This window comes from Tenebrio molitor, chromosome 1 (genome assembly GCF_963966145.1).
Source record: "Tenebrio molitor chromosome 1, icTenMoli1.1, whole genome shotgun sequence".
Taxonomy (NCBI): Eukaryota; Metazoa; Arthropoda; class Insecta; order Coleoptera; family Tenebrionidae; genus Tenebrio; species Tenebrio molitor.
Window position 1 is genome coordinate 34295165 of NC_091046.1, and position 24316 is coordinate 34319480.

At 32.2% G+C, this 24316-nt stretch overlaps 1 protein-coding gene across 1 annotated transcript in view; it reads right to left on the reverse strand.

Moving 5' to 3' along the window:
- The window catches only part of Shab (Shaker cognate b), a 103719-nt gene extending 81798 nt beyond the window's left edge, over nucleotides 1-21921 (reverse strand). The window contains exon 1 of the mRNA XM_069036624.1: nucleotides 21697-21921. The gene's annotated coding sequence lies outside the window, so the exon portion shown is untranslated. The remainder of the gene's footprint in view (nucleotides 1-21696) is intronic.
- Between the last annotated feature and the right edge of the window lie 2395 nt (nucleotides 21922-24316).

Sequence of the window (24316 nt, forward strand, 5' to 3'; positions counted from 1 at the left end):
ATTAATTTTATAACAAAATCAGCCATATTTTTTGTAATACATATTTCAATATGAAGAAAAGTGACTCCAATTTTCGTAGCCACTCTTTATAAAAAATATGTATATTAAAACGGTGATGTTATCGTGTCGTATTGTACTTCCTGAACTCTCAATAACGTAATATCTTAGCATTAATGCATTTGCACTCCCTTGAATGACACATAATAGCTTAGAAGACATGAAAATAAGATGAAAATTACACAAATCTTACCATTTTCATATAAATCTCCACAACACAAACAAAAACAACACCACGTCCAAATTTGTATCTGACATTTGACAATGCAACGGGAGTGTGTTTGGCCAGAACAGAAAAAATAATCATACATTAATCTGTAAAAAACGTTCTGGTCTAATACGTCGCTTTGCCCGGAGTTCCCCTACATGTTTTTCTAAGAAAAATAAGACGATACAGACATTAAAATCCTAAACGTTATTCTGAGCAGTTTAGGAGTAAAAATATTCTAACTTCTAACGTCATTATACATTATTTAACTAAAGGACAGGTCTTATTGTCATTACGAGTAAGTTTCCTGTTTAGGAATAACACTAAACACCATTTGCATTATCTGGACTGAAGTGGGCAGTTGTCATTGCTTCTTGTAATTATTTATCTAAACATCCAGTGAGCGGCAAAAGTTTGAAATTATAATAATCTTTTTCCCCTTGAGCTTTTTAAAAAGAACAAGTCAATTTTGCTTTTTCGAGATGAACACTTCCACTCCTTTCTGTTTCCGCGTAAGACGTCATCGCCAAGCTTTTAAATAGCAACCTCTACGTTATTTACACATTTGGGTCGACTATTAAATTCTGATATATTTATGACTTTTGGACTGATGATTTCTGAGGCAGATATTGATTTTTATCTAATCCCGTGAGATAAATGACACTTATCCCACTCATTTGAGTGGAATAAGGAACTTCATTACCGGACGCATTTCATTACTCCACTCAGTGGGATAAGTGAGCTTCATTACCCCACTCAGTGGGATAAGTAAGTTATTATTCCACTGAGTGGTGTAATGAAACTGGCGGAAATAAATAAGATATACCTTTTTTTTTTTAATTCGGGGCGGTCTTAGATAAAATTTTGTACATAACACGTGGGCTAAAGGACATTACAGGAAACTCGTGTGATTACAGATGAACTCGGGCTAACGCCCTCGTCATCTGCAATCTTCACACTCGAGTCCTGTAATATTGCTTTTATCCCACTAATTGTGTAAATAACTATTAAAAGTGACAACTGCACTTATATATTTCATATATTGACCTTTCTTGTAGAAGAACAAAAAATCAGGCAATTTCAGTCTTGGTATTGTGTCACTAAACTTTTAATAGAACGTCTTTTAAAGTTGTGAGCAATAATGTTTATTTCAACAATGAGAAGGTAATGAATGAGTAATTTAAGAATGCAAGTAATTCTATATACTTTTGTAAAGCAAAATTACCTGTACCCATTATCACTTACCAACCCTTTCATTGTTGCTTTTGGCTCTTAAAGTCATTCTACAAAATGTTTAGGGGCACTTCGCAGCACATGAGAGGGTGGGATGCATGCATACTCCTGAACAACAACGATGTTATAGTTAAATGTGACATCAGCTGTAGATTAATTTTTCTCAAATATGGATTTTATAATTTCAAGCTACTCTTCTCGAGACTAGGCATGAACGTTTTCCCGTTGTTACTATCAAACCGTCAACACGATTATTCAACAGGTCCTGAAAAAATTTAATGGAATAGTGTTGCCAAGTACGAAGTAACGATACACTCTTTCCTCCTTGAATGAAAGGACATTCAGAAATCTATGTTACATATTTTCCAGTTGGTTAGTATGAGTCACTTGGGTGGAATACCAGATGAAAAATCCACATTCTAAATAGAGAGATTTTAAGCAATCGATATTATAAACTATACAGTTGGAATTAAGGCTGTACGGTTTGACTGATTTAATTACTTAAAATAGTTACCGTTTATAGAGGCAAACCGGATTTTTTTTTACCGGCTAACCTATTTGGTTAGTTGGGGTACGAGTATATAACATCTAAGTTCCTAAAAACTAAAATTATTGTTTAAGTAATATGTTCTCTAAAGTTTGGGCCTTATTGTTCGAATAATACACCTAAATTCTTTTTACAGATCTCTTGAGTGCTAAAACCTAATCGTTAATTCTATAGTTGTATACTGAAGATTTATTTGATCTAGTATAGGTCACTTCTACCAAAGCCTCTACACACTTTTTGATGTTCCGATTGAGACGATTAGTTGTACATAATTCATTTAGTTAGTTCTTAACATTTTTAAGATACGAGTGTAAGGTCCAAGAAGTAATTTTCTAAAAAAAGTGTGTTACACATGAGAAATATTGTAGTATTATTTAGGAACATTAGAAAAACAAATGGTCCCAGATTGGAATCCCGAATAATGTCAGAAATTGGAACTAGGTGCTTATTTTCACTAGCTGAATCCAGATTTATCTAGATTGTAAAGGAAAACTTAATGATCAATACAATCAAAACCCTTTCTAACATCTGTGTTTACTCGTACTACACCGATTGGGGTTTGCGTTTTAAATATTAAATATTGTAGAGAGATAATCAGATGTAAGAGAATCAATATACTTACATACATAATTATCTAACCGGCAACGTGCGAAATCTGCCACTCCAGTCTGTAAAATGCCCAAATAGACGGCAAAGCTACGGATTGACTGTTGTCTTGAGTTGTTTGTAGATTGATTGTGGTATTTTATACAATCTGGAAATTACCATCTATTTCAGACAATCTGAAAGCTCACGTCACTTTAATTAGTACTTCAGTCAAAGTGAGGACTACTGGGAATGGATACCCGTAGCATATTTTTCACTCAGTTTACAAATTTAAGGGAACAAAAAAGAAAGGATCGGATGAAATATGTACTTGTAAAAAATAGTATCATCGTGGTGTTTGTCTCCACATAGTATGCATCGAATGATGCAATCACTAGATGTTACTCACAATGGAATGGTTAATCATTTCTATAAAAAAAATCAGTCCAAATGGTTACAGGGCCATTTAATGTTGTCTTTGAAGGGTGGCATTTAGAAAAACAGAAATGTATTTCACAAACCTAGACGTTTTCAATGAAAAGAATTTCCTTCTTTCTAACATTCCATCCCGGATTCAAAGAATGAGACAAAAAATAAAAACGTTGGCTATGAAAACCAACGTCACAGTTCGGTAATTTTACAACATATCGAGCAGCTCTGTAGAATTTTCCTGTTCCTTTCACCCTTACAATGTTCCTGATACAGTTTCTTCTAATTTCTGAAAATTTTGATATTCCTTTTCGGAAATTTCACAAAAAAGAATTACAAAACCGCCCAATGTACCACAAATCAGACTTAAAAGAAGAAAATGCATTCTGAAGTCTTAACTTCCATTCAAAAAAAGCTACTCTGGCAGAAGCTAGAGAGAAGAAGCTAATAGCTCGGAACTTAAAAAAAGAAAGACAGAGACCTAAGTCAATCAAACAAATTGAAAATTCAAAGATGAAACTTGGAGGAAATTAAGAATCACAGAAATCAAAGAACAGCTGTGATAGATGATTTTTGTTTCTATATAAAGACCTACAGGCGATGGGAATTATTCTAGTCAGGAGAATTTCGATCACAAGGTTATATTCCAAGAAGAAAGTTTTGTTCTGACTTCTGCTTCATAGCACTAAAATATCAATCAAATATTGGAGTTCAAAAGTAACTGATTGGAATTTCCCCTCTTGCTTTGACCATGTTTCCAATAGTTTAACGAGAAGAACTGAAAGCCTCTAACATTTTGACGGTAACATTTACAGTTCAAGTATGTTGTCAGTTTAAAAGTAGTACTAGTAGTAATATTTAGTATGCCTATCAAGCTTTTTTGTCGTTACCTCCTTTGGAACTATAATAGTTAATCTGACAATTTGTGACAAAGCGAAAGTTTGATACACAATGAAAAATTTTTGGATGTCCCAGCTTTTAATGTCCACCGATGGTACATAGTAGTTCAGGCAAAGAGAGCAGAAGTGTTGCTATGAAATCCGCATTGACAAGAAAATAAATGTTTTGCACTTCATAATAATTCGTGTTTTATTGACAAAACTCAATAAACATTTTAATATTTTAATACGCTGCCTAATTGCGGTACTTTGTATATCTAGTGACTTTACACGGCAGGTAGAAGGTAGATAAGGGGAGAGAGGCCACTTTTTGGCGGGTTTCGAGTGTGAGGGTGTGTTTTTTTTTGTTTCGAAAAGAATCCACGGTGTTAAGAGAGATCCAAGATTTTGATTACCGCAAGCTGAAAGGGAATCAACCCCGCTGTCGTCGCGGGTAAATATTTTGTCTTCGATCCGAATATTAGACGGTTGAATCCGCGTTCGTGGTATTTAGCGTGCCACGTGGTAGAGGATATGTTTGGAGATATTATTTTGTTGCATGTTGTTTCTCTCGAGAAGCGTCCAGTTAATTTTAAGTCTTATCCCCAAAGTTTCTCCCGGGAGGTGCAATTTTCAGGCAATTAGTTAGTTAGTAATGTCAAAAACTCTATAAAAATCGAAATATCTAAAAATTGGTGAACAAAACAATTTTAATTAAGCAAATATACTCGTATTAAACAATAATAAGTTTAGCAAGCAGACTGTAATTTGTTCAGCGAAAGAATACAAAAAATAAAATATTCTTTTGGCATCTTTTTTATATTAATTAGATGATCTGAAAAACTATAGATTATTATCAATCACGTTTAGCATCCGTAGATGCGCTTTATGATCAAATCTAGACTATTATTATAACATAACACAAGAAACTTGAATATTTTAATGATACTTAAACAACTTTTTAATAAGTTTTCATTCAAAAACTATCTTTGATCTGTTGGTACTGTTACTCTTAAATGGTCACGAACCAAGATAGATACTATAAACTAAATTCAACGACACCTAAAATTTATTTTTTTGCAGACTATAACATATGGGTGTTAAATAAAAAAATGTGTGTATATTTAAAATTAAAAGCTCTGCTGCTTTTCACATTACGTCTCACGGGCAAATATAACAAAAATAAAATGTTCCATATTTCTATCTCACTACAATATTTTCAGGTCCACTATCTAGTGGCTAATTTTTTTTAGCAAAAACATTTTAGTGTATTATTATAGTATATTATATTATAAGTGATAGAAATGCGTCATTATACAAGAGTGAGAATTTTGACCGTCGAGTGCGCTTGCGCACGAGTGGGACACTTCTCACGAGTTTCATAATGGCATTTCGATCACGTGTGATATACGACGTTTTATCTTACAGGTGCAACTATTGCAAAAATCCAAGAAATGCAGTTTCATTCAAGTAAAATGACAGCTGTCAAATTTAGTCACTTGTGAGTGATTTATGTCAAGTTAAATGGCAACTGTCAAATTAACTCACTAGTGAGTACTTTATCTCACTTGTGATTAAAATTTGACTTCTGTCACCGAAAACAGTGGTCTAAGGTAGCTCAAAAACTCCACCTGTAAGATAAAATTATTAATATTGTTCTTAAAATCTAAGTGTGAACTCAATAATAAATATGTTGACAATTAACATTGAAAACTCTATTCACCTGTTCACTTCACCTATTTTGACAAGATTTTTGCATATATTAATCAATATAATGGAAATGGGTCCGCAACAACATGAACGTTTCTAGTGTTTTATTGATTAGGCAATTTCCATTAGAAAAATGAGTTTGCAAAACGAGATGCACTGTAAATTCAACGTCCCTAAATTGGCATTTGGATAAATCACTATAATGTGGTAATTAAATGTCAGGTTGCACGTTTCAGTTTAAAGTTTTGCTCTGACATTTCTGCTTTCATAAATAGGAGTCTGAACTTTTGGTTAATGAGTTAACTCACAATCCTTGAGCTGTCTGAAAGAACAACCCAATAAACTGACATCGGCTAATGTGTGCAATAAAATTGGGAATCTTCTAAGGTCTTCGAATAGCCATCAAACCTGTTAAAGTTTACGTTCGACCACATTAAAGCAGAGGGTGCTAACACCTTTATATAATATTTTCACTGTCATTTTTATATCATATTGAAAAGTTACATAATACTTGACAGGTTCTATACCGAACAAGTTATAGATCAAATATTTGCAGTCTCCTGGCAAGGTCAACACTGGCAAACGGCCGAAATGTCTTCTATAAAATATTTGGCTACCATCCCTAATGGTTTTTCAAAGAAATTTATTGCGATCAGTTTTACGAACAACCAAAATTGTAATGCAAATTCACTGAGATGTATCTGGTGTAATTTTATTACCGCTTGCTATTTTTGCAATTCAAAATTCTGTTAACGCACTTTCCAGAAAATATATTCCAAGCAAAATTAATCATTTATATTGCAACTCGAGACAACTCTACAACCATAAAAACACCGAAATTTCCTTTTCACGGTTTACTTGCTAATACATAAATCCATTTTTGGAACGGTTTCCCAAAGCAGTCATAGAAAATTACTAGAGCGGAATTGCAGTGAGCTTTCGTTGGGAGTTTTTTCTAAAACTGTAAGACAATGATCACGTTTGATTAATATTTAGCAAGGAAAAGCCCCCACAATTATCAATTCTATCATCGATCCGAAGAGCTCCACAAATATTTATATTACAGCTCGGCTTCGACTGCCTTAAGGATATTTTCTCAGCAGTTATTGGCGAATATATTACGGAAAATATTTGCAAACTGGGACAGTCGACGTACGTCCCCGCATCTGAAGCTCCAATATAAATATTACATTTGAAGAAGATGCATTTGCTTATTGCTTCATTGACGTTTGCGAGTAAACAGCCAGTTATAGCCAAATTTAGCGCGTTGCTTAATGCGTTATTTACTCCGTTGCAGGGTTAAAATTCTCGGTAGTATGACTAACAATTTATTTTTACAAGCAAAGATGACACGAAAATTTGTTCGTCCCGAGAGAATCTCAAATTCTGCAGCTGGAGATTCTTGCCACAATTTTGCATATTTACAATGACATATTTGTAATAGTTATTTACATAATTAGTGGGATAAAAGCAATATTACAGGACTCGAGTGTGAAGATTGCAGATGACGAGGGCGTTAGCCCGAGTTCATCTGTAACACACGAGTTTCCTGTAATATGCTTTAGCCCACGTGTTATGTACAACATTTTATCTACGGTTGCGAATTATTAATTAAAAAAATCAATTTTTGGCAAAAACGTCAAATTTGACATTTACAAAAATATATTTTGATAATTGTTAAATGTCAGTTTCAATCGTTTTAATTCAAAATCAAAGCAACAAGATTGAAACAATTTGCTCAATACCAGGACAACCAGCTAATTCTGTTTGTAAACAACGCGTTGTTTTAAATTTTTCATAATTGAGAACCGGGTCGTTTACGTCTTATCGCGGCTCTCCGAAGTGAAGTGACTTCGAAAAATGTACATTGGGGTTACCCCGACGTCAAGTGAGAAAAGTACCAGAACCTGGAATGGAAACGTGTGTGATCCTGTTTCGAGGACGACCTGGAGTGCAAGAGACGAGCGTCTCTGGAGATGTCATTGCAGTTTGCGTCGTTTTTCCAGTATGACGTGTATTACAAAGTGGTCTCTTGTGCGAGTAACCCAAAAGAGAGTAGTAGATGATATCATTAAAAGTGGAAGTGAGTCTTTTTGTGCCAAGCCCAGAGATTGAAGACCGAAACGAAGTCGATGCCGGCTACTGGGCGAACAAAATGCAAGGACTGTGTTATGTATTTACAATAAGTACTTAGCTTTTCTTTTGTATTGTTGTATTTCAATAAATTTTGTCTGTTTGCTTCTAAATAAAAATGCGTTACGTAATGAAACCAGTGCGGTAATGAACTACAATTACGCAACTCAAATGACTGTAAATGAGTGTGGTAATAAGGACTTAACCAAGCAGCCGTAGATAAAGATATTTACTTAATACAAATAATAATTTTTTCGGCCTCCGTCTAGAAAAGCTGATTTTCCATCGTCTGGAAAGTAGCATTTCCCTGCCTAGGCAAGAAAATCGAAACAGGAATTTTTAATGAAAGATTTTAGGTTGGCAGCACAAAATGTCAATGTCATGTGGAATTTTTGTAATTTTTTTAAGTGTGTATAGCAGTAAAGGCCCAGGGGGGGTATCAAGCGATTGGTAAGGAATAACCGAAAGGACGACGACGGTTTTGAATATTTGAGGAATTGGTTGACTTATGTCGTGACAGTCGCTTCTTGGATCCTGTATGTTACCAATGGAAGAAAAATACATTCCTTATCCGGTAATATTTTAACAAAAATTATTATATTTTGCTTTAAATAAATTGTCGATCGAAAAATATTTGTGTATTACACGGGTAGAAAATGTTTTGCACGTGCTCGCACTTGTGGCGCCTCGGCTGACGCCTCTGCTTCACAAACTTGCAAAATGGCATTTTCTAGTCTTGTGATATAAATAACTATTTTACCTAAACATACGAGTATATTTCACACTGTTACAAATATGCATCGCCCTCTAGTCTTACAAATATGAATGTTAAAATTAATTAGGTCAATTAAAAAGTCTCTAAATAAAACGTTTGTACCCTGAACTGTAACTTCTATGACAGTAGAGGTATGGCAGTAATAGGCAACATGTTTTAAAGATGTGTCACTAGTGACATCTTGATGAATAATACTACATGAATTATAGAGCTCCTCTAAGCCAATGAGGTGGGTTTTTACTTAATTGCTTCGTTTTCTGAATTAGTTCCAACAAAATATCTCAGCTCGTTTTTAGAACAATGATAATCACCTTCAATAACAACATCTTAGGCTAAAACAATATGTGTTAAATAATGATAATGAATGATAAATTTAATTGACAAATATTGATTAAAATAAGTGCTTTCAATTATAAAAATTGTATAAACATACTATGTAAAATATTCTGCAATCAATACCTACGCACAGCTATCAAAAAATGATCATCAGCGTTGCTGGTGATGAGGGTGATGGAATAACTGAAAACAAGTAAAATTATTTAAAACTGACTTAACAAGCTGCGTGATGGCAAAAGGTATTTTATGAATTCGGTTTTTACTTTTTTGCTATTTATGACATCACCAAAATTTTGCGGCATGCTATTAAAGAAAAAACATTTCCATATATCTGCAGTATTTGTTCGTGGAAAATCAGAGATTTTATCTGGTTTTTAAGAGGAACGCAAGTGAAGTAAAACATTTAGCATGTAAATTTGTCATTTTCATTTGCATATTCCCATAGAGTTTCATTATTAACCCTGATTAACACCATTGTATTTTATCTTTGTGTTTTGTTATTATGAAAATAGTTTTGTAATTAAGAGAAACTTAGCTAATGAGATTTGACGTGATTGCTGCGATGCTAATTCTTGTTTTTAATGTTTCTTGAAAAATCTATATTGTGCCAAAATAGAGTCAAAACAAGGGTTCCATGTCGGTCAAATGTAAATAAAAGTTGCAAAGCAATAAGCGATATAACTTTAATGGTAAGTAAGTATACATATTTAGAGTGAGTGGTTGTAAATTTTATATTGGTACCAATAGAAACTTTATTTACATGTCATATAAATATCCAATGCTCATTCATACGTTCAACAAATTTTCATTTTCAAAGATATAAAATCTGAAAAAAATATTATGTACAAAATCTCGGTAGAAACAACAAAATAAAACTTTTTTTTAGTCGAAAACTATCACAAATTATTTTTTTCACTACTAGTAATAAAGTCTAGCGTTATCGGTTGTCATAGAACACTTAGAAGTTTCGTTTTTATACGTTGGCTCAGTCACAGGTAAATAATTTTTCATTATTAACCAGTGGTGAATAATGGAACAACCGTCACCTAGCAATAAAAGATTGTCGTCTATTTCATTGGTTAACGTAGACGATTTTCATACCAACTGTCAAGAAATGACAACTCGCACCCGTCGCATCCGACGAAATAATTTGATTAATAATTATTATCAGAAAGGGTTTTAACGTATCTAATAGTGAAAAAAATAGTATATAAACCACGGTGGAGAAGTCCCTTATAGCCTTCGCGCCTCGGGCTCTAATCTTGGCGCTCTGGCTATAATCATGAACTTCTCCACCTTGGTATATAATATACTATTCCTACCTTTTTAACAAGAATCTTATTGTTAGTCATAAAATCATTTGTCCCAATAAACTTTCTTTAAAAAAAAATGCTTTTATTCAAACTAAATTAGCGTCCAGGCTGTATAAATAAATAAAACAAATCTAACAATAAGATTTTCTATAGTGCATACTTCTGTAGCATGTTGTCAAATAAGAATTAGAGTTTTGGTCACTTCCGTGAATAAGGCGGATATTGAAGTATGCTTAAAAATTCTAATTTTAATTTCAATTTTCAAATACAATCCTAGTATTTTTCCTAAAACATGTAATTTTTTAATTAATCTCTTAATTGAGCTTAAAGTACACGGTCTGATATACATTATTATTATTATTATAAATCGATAAAACATCAGTTACAGTGGAAATTATTAAATAAAACGATTGCCACACAATTATAATATTAGGCACTTTACGATGTAAATTATATGTTGCTTAACTTACTAGTAACTACAGGTGACCTAAGTAAAAAACTAATTATCCAGAATTAATGAAGAGATTTTATTAAACTATCAAGAATTATGTTAAACTCCTATTTTATTAGGACATAGAAGACGTTAAGTTAGTTGCAAAAAATTGATTATCCAATTAATTCTTAATGTTTTATGTTCATTAAAGGTATACATATACAATAATTTTAATTAACAGTTCATAAATTATGAAATTAGCATTTATGTAGGACTTAAATAACATGCCATGAAACAATTTTTTGAGCAAGAATCAACAAAATTAAATAGGTACTCATAATATTTTCAAGAGCTTATATGTAATTATCTACTTAATACGATGTTAAAACAAGCAAATAATACACTCTGATCATACAAAATTTGACGTAAATTCAATAAATACAAAAATATGGACCGCGGAAGTTTATAAAAGCAGTTTTCCTGCACTCATTTACATAATTGGGAATTAAGTTAACACAATTAGGAGGAGTAACGTAAGTTTGTATCTTAGGGGAAAGCGGAGACAGTTTCTTGTAACGAAGGCAAGGTATTGAACAACGGAGGTTAATGAATGTGGATAGCTCTCTACTTCAAATAATTTACCTAATTAAAGTAACTTCTTGAGTAAACTTTTCAAACTTGTGGATCTTCATTGGAACACGAGACAGCGTTTGGCTCGTTTGTTCGTTAACTTATTATTTATGGGAAAATGCTAATTTCCAACATTTCAAAGTTTGGCAGTTACTAAGAACATCCTACGAGAATGAAGGATTCGTTTCCTGAACAAATACGTCTGTTTTATTAAATCAATAATTAATATCGCGTTACTATCTAGTTTGTAATGTGTATAAAATTTATGGTTTCAATTGAAGGAAAACAAATACTGCTTGAGTAGTAAATTTGGATTTATGGTGATTTTATTTGAAAATATATTTCCTAAATATTTACGCTTAACAATATTTTATGTGTTGTACCTAATAATCAAAATTTGCCTTGACTTAAAAGTCGTCCAAAACTTATTTGTGATATTTATGGAGCTTGATTGCATCTTTGGCCACTCATTCTTACGTCTAATCTTTAGCAGACTGTTAACAAATCGTCATAAATCTAAAAAAGCTCATAATTTTCCTACCTTTTCGTGTTAGATTATGCCATACTTGGCTATTTTGTATCTCACGCAACGGTGAACTAATTCTCTGATACGAGTATATCCGAGTTGCAACTTCTTCAAAACATTTCAGACTTGATAGTAGCAAAAACTTTATGTATCAAGCCTCGTAGTCTTATAATAGACTTGAATGAAATTGAAAGATGTTAACTGTTTTATAATATTTATCTTTAACTCTGAAATGACCTATCATTAACTCAGTATTTACAAGTTTTTGAACTTGATTAAGACATAATATTTTCATTAATGGTTTTAACTTACTTTCGTATAATAAAAGAATTACCTGTATGTATTTATTTCACAATCTTTTAGTTTTTTAATGTGTGCAAGAAAATTAAGTTAACTTGTTCCTAAAAATACCCTAAGAAATTAAGGGAAAATGCGAGTTTCCTGTATTCTGTTATCAACTTCCGATAATCCCATTTCCCGAATTTAATCGAACAATATTAAAAACGTAACCTTAAAAGCTTATGTCAATTTATTTCTCATAAATAATTTTAAGTAAGGATTTAATCCTCCGTATTGATAATGACAATATTTTATTAAAATTAAGCCTAAATTAATGAAAACGTATATCAAGTAGATTTAAATTTAAGCTGAAAACATGTGCACACGCTAAGACTTTCATTTCTTAGCTTAGAATTGTTTCAATTTAGAATTAAATGTTATTTGACATGTTATACAGTGCGCCCAGAAATGTGGTAGCAAGTTTTTCGATTGGCCCCGCAAGATGACACTTTTTTACAGAGACCTTTTTCATGCATGGCAACGCCGCTATCTAATTGTCAAACGTAAAACATTCAAATTTAAATTTTATTGAAAATGTTCAAATTGACCACCATTATGCTCAATGCATAACTGAACCCTTCGAGCAACATCTCGACAAATTTTAGTGCACAAATCGGGGGTAAAAATTGTTCGGAAAACCTCCTTAACCAATTCAAAAATTGAGTGTTGCAAGATTGAACAAATTTGGCTTTTCGAAAGCGCCATCTTGTGACAATTTGTATAAAAGTTGCTACCACATTTCTGGGCGCTCTGTACATATAAAATTTAATATTTTTGTACATATTACATATTAATATTACCAAAGCTTTAATTTATGGAGATATTTACATCGTTTGCTACTTTAAAGAATGTTTTATTGAGAATTTTGCTTTATGTAGACTTGTCTACCCATATGCTCGAAACTATTATTATTCTGGTACAAATCAAAGTAAAAAAAAATCGATTAAGTGGATCTGTCTGAATTCTTTCTCATATACAGCGATTTTTTTATTATCGATGAACCATATGGATTTACATGGTGTAAACTTTATTTCGTGTTAATGGTTTTTCTACTGCTAATATCAAAATGATTTTTCGTACACTGGTAGCTTACTTAATTTTCTACAGGTTCTGATGGTTTTTTCCAAGAAATGCACACACCCAAAAGGTCAATTTATGGGCAGCAATTTTGCGAGTCCATAATACTGGACCATTGTTATTTATTATAATATTAATCGTTTCATTAATTTCATTATTATTTTTATTTTTTGTTGCAGCATTTCGCAAATCAAAAAATTCTTCTCCATCTCCTCGTGAATTAGGGCGATCCTACTCAGATGAGTGCTCGGTAGTTGTAGCCTGGGTGTTGGGATGCTCTCTGTGTAATGGTTGTTGTGTTGTGATTGTGTTTTGTGTATCATTTTCTTTTTGGCAGGGCTTCTAATTGGGCGTCAAGCCTGTTAGCCGTCAACAATAATAATAATAATAATAATAATAATAATAATAATTATTATTATTATTATTATTATTATTCGACCATTTTCGAGACCTATTAGGTTACTGTTTAGCGGCCTTTAGCAAACAATTTGAGCATTTCAAACAGCAAAATATTTGGCCACCTCTTTAGTTTAAAATTTACAATTTAGGTTCTAAATGTTTCATTAAATAAAAGTGTTTTTCTGGGTGCGTTTTTTATCTTTCGAATTGGGAAATCTTTTAATAATAGGGGTTAAAATGGTTTGCTTTTCAGTTTTAGAGCTTCGTAATTTATTTTAATGTCACTGGACACAGCCTACTAACTTTAATGAAATTTAAAAATGGGTTAAAATTATTAAATTATTAACGTAATGTAATGTAATAATATTTAAAAAAATTATCAGAACTTGTGAAAAATTAAGTAAGCTAAAAGTGTGGGAAAAATAATTTTGAAATTAGCAGTAGAAAAACCACAAACACGAAATAAAGTTTACACCATGTAAATCCCTTTGGTGCATCGATAAAAAAATTCACTGTATTAAAGGGCGTACATAAATGATTCATACATCAGGTGTGCTGTGACTCCATGTATTTAAATGGAGACACAGCGTTCTTGTGAGACGAATCATTTATGAAAGCCCTGTATAATGTTTACCTCTATTTACATATGTATTCTTATGTGTCCTTCTCAAAAAAAAGTATTACTATTTACTTACAAATTCTTTATCCAGAATTATTTTGTATGTATTTTTATTTTTATAAAAATAATATACAGTGAGGACGTATATCAGAGATATGTGGATAAAGTCAAAACTATTCAGCGTCGTTTTCTCAAATTTTTAGCATTTAAGACTGATGGTGTCTATCCTGAGAGAGGTTATTCTCAACAGAACTTACTCACAAGGTTTGGCTTTCTAGATCTTGAGACCAGGAGAAGAAATTTTTCAATGAATTTTTTAAAAAAATTGATCAAATACAAAATTGACTGTCCTGACTTGCTGAGTCAGATTTCTCTTCATGTGACTAACAAAGGAACTCGCCAGTCGAGAACTTTTTACATATCCATACCCAGAACGAATGTTTTGAAATTTTCACCTTTACACCAAATGTGCACTTATTATATGAGTCACAAGACAACGATATTTTCAGGTGATTGCTGAACGCCGTAAAGTTTCCTGCCCCGTAATTAGATTCGTCTGTCGGGCAGTGTATAATAATAATAATATAGGCAGAATATAGCCTAAGGGAGTCCGTTTCGGCTCAGGGACGCGGGTTCGATTCCGACCCAGGGCGAAATTTAAAATAATAAAAAAAAAGGCTATATTCTGTCTCGTGATTCGGAAGTCACGTTAAGCCATTGGTCCCGGTCTATTGAGTTGGTCACCATGCCCCTCATAGATTTGTAAACCAGTCCTAGACTGTGTAACAAATTTTTTATTTTTTTATATATAAAACTGCGAAGATGATGCTATAGAGGCACTGTCAAATTTCATGTGAGCTTATGTGAAAAGAAAAGGCTTTCAATTCTCTATCTAACATATATCTAACACTAGCTTGCTTTTTTAATTAAATCACTTTGTCTTAGAATTCTGGAATTTAAATGTAGTTTCATGCGGAATAAATTGTGTCACTCTATTTTTTTAAGTAATTTTTGATAAAAAAATACGATTCGGGAACATGGGGCGGATATTATTTTCCTGGAGGATTAATTTTGGCCTGCACGAGATTATTTGAACCAAACATATTCGAATAGGTGGAGTGGTTCAGAGGAATGGCCAGTTTGTTCGCCACCATTCGCGTTTTTCTTATGGGGATATTTTAAAAATCACCGGTTAAGTGCTTATTCACAATGGACATAAGCTTGACATAAGGCATAAAAAATTCATGATACATGCAGTGTGGATACTATTAATTTTTATATAACTTGTGAGAAGTGATTTCAGTGAACATTATTGTTGTGGACAAAAAGGCATGGAGAATCATATTCGAGTTATATGGACACACATTTGCCCAAATTTACAAATTATTCTTAGGTATCTCTTATGTATTTCTTATGTCTTATGTCCATTTTGAATAAGCACTTACATTACCCAAGCCGAATCATTGGAAGATCTCAGGAACACAAGCCAATATATGCGACCATTACCCCAAGAAATATTCGACAATGTGCGTTTGAAATGTCAACATAGGCGATTCTATTGCCAAGAGTTGCAGAAGAACATTTTGTTAAGTTGAGGTTTTTTTACATTATTTTATTTTTTCTTACGTTTCAATAAAGATTATGTTATTTATTGTTTCATTTACTGATTTACTGATCTTTTTCTTTGTATTATTCAATAATATGTACAATGCTATTACGTATTTCTAGGTAGAGGTAATTCTCAGGTTATAGCGTTGCCTTTTTAATATTTTAAAATTGCGGATATTTCCTAAATGAAGGGTCAAGATTTTTTAAAAATATTTTTCCAGCACTCTACCACATCCCTAAATGACGTACCTTCAAGGAAAGGCGGTACTTTTAGGACACCTGTATGTAATTAATATACGTAAATACATAACATCTGTGTAAAGAACCTTGTCAACTTAATACGGTATATAGAAATATATATCTATATATAAAACTGAATGTCTGTTTATATATTTTGTATGCAAATCTACAGTTTTACTCCGATCTTGATGAAATTTTGTACACTTGATCTTCAAAACAAGAAGAAAATTACTGTCTACTTTAATTTTACAAAAACCAACCCCTACTACCATTTTCAACCCTGTTAAGAAAAAAAGACAGTTTTTTCGAGTTGGAAATACCCTCACCTTCGCCGCTTCACCCCTATTTCATCCTCTGAGTATATCGTCACCTTCGCCGCTTGACACCCACAAAAAGCAACCCCTATTATCATTTTTAAGCCTGTTAAGCACAAAAACAGTTTTTTCGAGTTGGAAATCGCGTTTGCATGATATGTTCAGGTGTCATAGTTACATTTGGTTGTTTATAAAAGTAGCAATTTCGCAAAATGTGTTTGAATGATTGTGTTTTACCGGAAGATGTCTTAAATGAAGCAGAACAAGCTTCAAATAGCTTAATATCGGAAAAATCAAAAGGCAGGCAATATCTGAAATCAAACGAGACAATCAAACAATAGGAAGATCTAAATAAGGTTACAACTGAAAATAAAAGTGTTATGTTGGCGTATTTTCATGAATTGGTAAGTGATCATAGTGTTAGTTTGTTATCGTATTGATCTTTTTGTTTATATAGTCGAAGAAAAAAGTAGTCTACAGTAAAGTTTTAATTATTCTTCGTAAAAAGACAAACTTAATATTGAAATTACTGCCTTTATCACAATACATGAAAGTAGAAACATAATTTTAAAACATTCTGAAATTTGCGGGCAAAGCCGCGGGTAAAAGCTAGTTTATCATATAATTTAAGTGACTATTCAATTCACCTGTTATTTTTCAAGTATTAACCAATAAAATAACAGATATTTGCTTTCGTAGCCTAGCAACAGAAAATTCCAGCGAATATTCCACTAGTGAAAATATAACTGATTATTCCACTAGTGGTCGAGGTGAATATTTGAAACAAACCTTGATTATTATTTTTATTCAAGGAAATTATTACTTTCTTACAAAGTTAACTGAACAATGAAATCATGTGTAACGCAGATTTGCAAACTAGCTTTGAAATTTTTTATTTTAATTATTGATTTGGTTCATTGAAGAATAGTCTGTTGAATACAACTCGTAGTCAAAGATAGAGGCTCATGGTCATTACGCTTTCGAACACCATTCGTGCTACGCACTCATGATGTTCATAAAGCGAATGACCATTCGTGATACCACCACAAAAATATTCGACAATCTTTGTCTACTCGTGGTATTATAACTGATTATTTAAAAAAATTAGTAAAACAACTCAAAATTCTTTCATGTACCTACTGCATAAAACTGTTGCACAAGTGTCCACTTTATACGAGATACTGCACATACAACATTCATAAAGCACCAAAATAACTCGAATAGAAATAAATGCATTAAATCAACAGTGACATACCTCCATGCAGTGAATTATAAAACTATTATTAGATCCGCAGCCTATTTTGAGAGCTAAGGAGTTTAACAACTGTTATTAGTGGGTCTGCAACAGGTTAGTTGGTTAGGTTTAAATTATGTGACTTTCAAATTAATTTTAGTTTTTTGATTTTTCTACACTTTTCTGGGGAAGTTTTGTTAGAAAGATAATGGACTTTCTTTTCTGCCCCACTCGTGAATGTGTTTAAAAGCAGCAACTTGATTTACATAAGAACTTTACTTCCTGTTCACTACTGCCAACCTAACTAGAGTGGTATAATGATAGACCCGTTTGTCTAATTAGAACAACTGTGTGCGAACAACTGGTAGGCCTCATTTTTGAAAGCTGACAACATCAAATTTAAATTATACAAAACGAACGAGAAAATAAAAGCGATTTATAAATGAAAAAAAGAACTATTTAAACATTAATTTGCGTTAATATAAACAGACGAATTATCACATAAATAGAAATAAAAAAATAAGGTACAAAGGTATGCCCATTATGTTAACATTTATGTAAACAATAAACATGCGGTACTTGGAATAAGTTGTATTACTATACTATATACAGTGCGAACAAAGTTTGAAGCAAAATTCATAATAGCATTAGGTATGTGACGTTTTTCGGAAAATCGCTCGTCCAGGTCGATTTATTCCAAAAAATGCCATCATATGACGCCCAACTTGTTTAAATGACGTCATTGGTTTTTGCGCAGTGATATCATCACCAATTTTTTTTAAATGACAACCCCCACTCTTTTCTTCTTTTTCTGATAGACCTTCCTACTACCTAAACGACGTATGGAAAAAATTGGTAGGTACCTTAAATAATATTTTTTTAGAGAAAATGACAAATTTTACTTCCAAAATTTTAATTTTATTTTTAATGTAATTTTTTTTTTTTTTTGGTTTATTTAAAAGAGAAGATTTATTTTATAAACGAAATAATTTAGAAGATTTACGGCAAAGAACTTGCGCTGAAATGGAACAAATAAGCCCCGATATCATTGAGGGCAGTATATAAAGTTCCGTAGGTGTCAAATGGTTCACTTGGCGGGGGACAATTTCAACACTTGCATTAAATTTTATTGTTAACCTTAGATGTTTATCTGTTCTTGTTTGAGATCAAGTAAAATTTTTGAAATACCAATTTTTTTCATTCATCCTTTAGGTAGTAGGAAGTCTATTAAAAAGAGCAGAAAAAAGTGGGGAGTTGCCATTTAAAAAAACTAATGACGTCATTTAAACAAGTTGCACGTCACATGATGGCATTTTTTGAAACAAATCGACCTGTCCGAGTGATAACGCTTTTATGAATTCTGTTCTAAACTTTATGTTCACACTGTATACATATTCTCTTATTTGTTAATTTCTTAAAACAATAGAGTTTCTAGCTCTAGTACAACAGTAGACACCTGCACAGGTATAATTTTAATTGACACTTGGATAAATTAAGGAAATTAAAAGTTCTTTCTTCGAAAGATAATGAAACTAATTAATTTGTCAGTTACGCACCATAAAGTGTTTAAAGTTCTATCAGTAGCTTATTTGTACTTAGGTCATTGCTTTAAAGTTAGTATTGATCCTCCACAAATTAATTGTTGCCAACCTGCAGTTCAACTACAATAATAGATAATAACTGATCGCTTTCTGAAATGTAATTATTCGACATATTGTAGAGAAGGTAATTCAGCCATTGTACCTATTTAGGTACAGTTTGATTTTATCGTTTAATTGCTCAACGCAACGAAGCAAAGTGTACTGACTAACAGAACACTCACATGGCTAAACTCGTGATCACCTACCTTTCCAGATTAGAAAGATAAGCATGAAGGTACATTTCTGTTAAGATCTACATTTAAATAGCTGAATACAAAACTGATAAATAATAGTTATTTATGTAACAAGTGTGTAAAGTCATACCTTTTAGAATGGATAGATAGTTTTGAACACGAACATAGCGAGTTTTAAATTTGTGAGCTCTAAAAACAGACTTTACACATAAGTTGCATATAAAGTTTTACCTACAACAAAAATATTGCAATGTAAAGAACATCTTTTGTGACGTTCGTTATAAATATGATTGTTCCGTTACTAGATTTACTAACTACATATACCCACACATCTTTTAAAATATGTGCAATAAAAAATTAAAAACATGTTTTCTAATTTGCTGTTTTAACAAAGCCGTTAACGCATTTATTTTGAATGCGTTAATACATCCGAAATTTAGGAACTTTTTTCAGGTTGGTAATTAATACACATTGCCGGCAGCAAATTTACTGTGGTATTTTTGGATAATTCATCTTTAATTAATTTGACTGGCGAAAAATGACAGTTATGTTTAGTCTAGATTTAAATTTAAAATTTTCCTTTACATATCAACTTTGAAATAAAAGTGTCACCAATTGTCACAAAATTCCATAAGTTACCAAAATTAATTTTATTTGTAAAAAGCTATGTATAATTTAATATGCAAATTAGAAAAAATAGCATAAAACACTTGTGTTATAAAACTTAAGACCACTCGTCTCGCCTGCGGCAGTCGTGTTGCAAATCTGACTCGTGTCGTGTCTTAATATTCAGTTTTACAAAACTCGTGTTTTAATATACTATTTATTCTTACTGTAATATTGACTCTTTTTTAACAGCATGATAAAATTTTTAGTCTAAACCGTGATCGATTTTTTACTTTGACAAGTAATCATATTGTTAATGAAAAATGAATCTATACGATAACATAATTTATTTTTATGTCCAGAACTGTAACAAAAATAAAATCGCCTTGACCTTACTTAAACTTGAAGTTATCAAAATATGTACCTACCTCAAAAATGTATGACATTTTATATTTAGTCAAAAAATTAATCGACATTTTCTTCGATCAAATCAAAAGAAAATTTGACCAAATTTATTTTAGTATGCCAAAAATACACCTACCTCATTTAAGAAACTCAATAATGTTAAACACAAATGCAACTATGTGTACTAGAAACTAGAGTACAAAAATAAATAAGTAAAAGACAAAAGTAGAGATTTATTATAGAAAATGCCACTTAAAAATAAGAGTATATTTTCATGGCGGTTAGTTTAGACGGGGCGGCACTTATTTGTTTTAAATGCGATGGATTTATGGATGAATTGTTTGCAAAATCGTGATGTAATCAAGATTCCGGAAAAAAAATCAAAGTAATTATTCTGATTAATTAATTTTTAAGAGGTTGAGTTTATAAAATGCATCATTATTCAGTTATTATTCTTTAAAACATATATCAAGTTTTACTTTCTCCTCAAAGTTGATGAGTCGATTGTGAACGTACCACTTGTCAGTCTGCAGAGTAAAAATACCAAAAACACAAACAACGGAAAAAGTGAGGTTAGATTTAAACAGCTGATCCGCGATCTGTAATCCGTGGTGCGTTCACAGGCGACTCTTCATCGCCAACTTTGAGGAGACCACCCGATGTAAATATGATGTGATGTAAATAGATTACTCGAATAAAATATCCAATGAAACCGATAATTCACATCATATTATTAGAGTAAAATGATATCGCTTAGTACAGTTTATTAAATTTTAAAAAATCTTCTTGTCTTGAGTTTTGTTTCTGTGCATATTCTATTACGTAAAATAAAATATTTATTTTGAGTAAATTATATTGTATTGTATAATGTGCAGATGTGGTCTGAGCAAATATCCTAAAAAGTAAAACGGTGAACAGCCAAATCGATTTTGGCAAAATTTTGTAAAGTCCTCAGTTTAGCAAATTAACATCGAGTTTAATGATATTAATAAAACAGTGACGATTTTATGACGACTTAAAGAAACACATGACGGAATAAAAACGTGGACGATTGCCACGAAATATATATAGTAAGCACATTTTAATCGACCAAGTCCATGACTTATTTTTTATCGTACTTTGGTTCCAGAAAATGTTCAGCATTTATTTTTATTTACCTAGAAATCGTATCTGTACATCCGCGTCGTCACGAATCTTAAATAATTAATTACAACTGAATGACACTCACCTTTTAGAAACTGACGCGAAAAAATTGTTTTCGTTTTTTTAGGCGGTAATTTGAATCGAATGCCAACGAAAAATAAATTCGTGGGGGACACAGCACAACACTGTTCTTGTGTGGAAAAGCACCTCACTGACAATCCACATAAGTCACATGTGTTTCATAGAGGCGGGTAAGTGGCGCGACGTCGAAGTCAGAATTGAACTGGCTCTGTCGAGCAAGGTGGTGGCGTCGACGGCGCGACGCTGGTCCGGCGCCGTTCAAAATTTTGTACTGCGGCTGTAGATTAGCGCCATCTGCGGCTTTTCCTTCTTCTTACACAATCACACGTGTTTTATTTTTAACAAAAACTGTTCTTTTACGACTAGTAGGTGGCAATTGATTGACTGCGATAAATAAGTAGTGCGTTAACATTCTCACCAAACAATGAAGCTGTGTTCATGGAACTTACAATTTTTGAAACAAATGCAAAAACGAACATATCGCTTGCCAATTATTAAAAATGAATATACAGGGTGTAATAGAAAAAAGTTCATTTATTTTAACTGGTAATAGTACTCATCAATTACAACTTTTCCAATAAAGTTTCTTGGAATTTGGAAAATTAAATTGCCATTTGTCCCCTCTTTATTTTAACGTGCCGTTCACGTTGAATGCAATTTTATAAATCTGAATTTTTTTTTCAACAGGAATCATAAAAACTGAATGTTTTTATTCCCTTCGTATTGCATTTGATGAATAAAAGGGTTCACTTTCGTTTTTTGAAGTGAAAACTTCTTTAGGCGCGCCACATACATTTTATTCCCGGGCAGTAATTAGTTTCAAATGCGACACACAAGCTAAAATCGTTCGCAGCACAAGCTAAAATCGTTCGCAGCACAAGCAAAAATCGTTCGCAGCACGACACGTCAAGCTAAAATCAAGGGAGTCGAGTTTTTTAGCGGAGCGAGCGAGAAACAATCAACTGTGCATCACTTGTCAATTTTAAATTTTCATTGTACGTTGTGTTGTGACCTGACTGACCTCAGTGCAGAGCTGCAGGAGTAACTGTATACAGGGTGTTTTCGAAGTTGAGGTGTTCCTTTTAACATGTGATAGTATACGTTGTTCTAAAGAGTTTTAGCCAAAGTCACCTTAGTACAATGTGTACGGAAATGAAGATACAATAAGTTAATTTTTTTGAAATTTTTGAAACCGGTCCTGCTCAAATTTGCGCTGATTTGTTAGAAATTAGAATTGGCAAAAAAAAATCAAATGAGAATGGACGTTAATCAAAAATACTGTCAGAGTTGTCATCTAATTAGTCGGAATGGCTTTATCATTACGAAAATAATGAGCTCACAAATATGTTGCTAATGTATGGGCAATGTTATCAATCACGTTATCATAATGCCCAGAGAGTACGCAGAGCGATTTCCAGAGAGACACCATTCTGGGCCGCATCAGTTATTAATCTAGTAGAGCGGAGAAATAGACAGGACCGGACTCAAAATTTTATAAAACAATAAAAATATACAATCAATTATCTCCGTTAATACAAACATTTTACTAAGAAGATTTAGGCTAAAATTCTTAATAATAATGTATAGTATCTCGTGTTACAAGAAACGCCTCAACTTCGAAAACACCCTGTATACAGGGTATTAGTAAATGGTTGGGAATAAATTTCAGGGTGAATTCCTTACGAAAAATGTGGCTTAAAACATAAATAAAGTTTTTCGTTAAAATGAGTAGTTTTCTCAAAAAAAAAAACTGTAGTCCACTGTTGGAGAATTTCTCTAATTACATAGTTCTTTTGTCTGCCTAAAATCGCATTAGTTTTGAATTTTTTTTTTTTTTTAATTCAACATTCCACGTTTACATTTTTTCTTTAAACCGTTATTATTTCGCAGTATTTCAAAAAAATACGGATATGTTAGAATACGTTTATTTTTATTTTTTTCTTTTCTTGAGAAAACTACTCATTTTAACGAAAAACTTTATTTAGGTTTTAAGCCACATTTTTCATAAGGAATTCACCCCGAAATTTATTCCCAACCATTTACTAACACCCTGTATAAAAAGTGATTATTTAAGCATACATCACCACTTGTATTGACAATTTCCAGTTCCATTGAAAGATAATTGTAATTTCAAAATAAACTCGGAATTGGTTCATATAATTCACTCTGCTTAAAAAGACTGTAATAGCCACTTCTGAGAAGTTTTCCGAGACAGAAATAGACCTCATTTTAATAAATTGCTAAATTTAGGTAAGTAGTATAGTATTTATTATTAACATGTTGTGTGCCAACAAAGTGTAAAAAGTTGAATCTGTGTATTTAAATGAAGAAGATGATTTCATTGGTTTTAATCTTAAACATATGACAAATTCAAAAAGAAAATAGAACCTCCTCTAAAATGTTCTGTGCTTCAATATACCTACTTTTTAAAAAATAAGGCGAAAAGCCGGGCAAAATAGATCCAGGAGGCCTTAAAAGATGAACATGTGGTTGAATCAACAACTGACAATTAGTAATCAACAATTGGAATTCTTCTATCAAAGTATCAATTACTAGGTGTCAATAATTTTCCTAGTTCTTTTCTAATCAATTATTAGAAAGGGAGTTAAAGCTAAAAAAAGTTA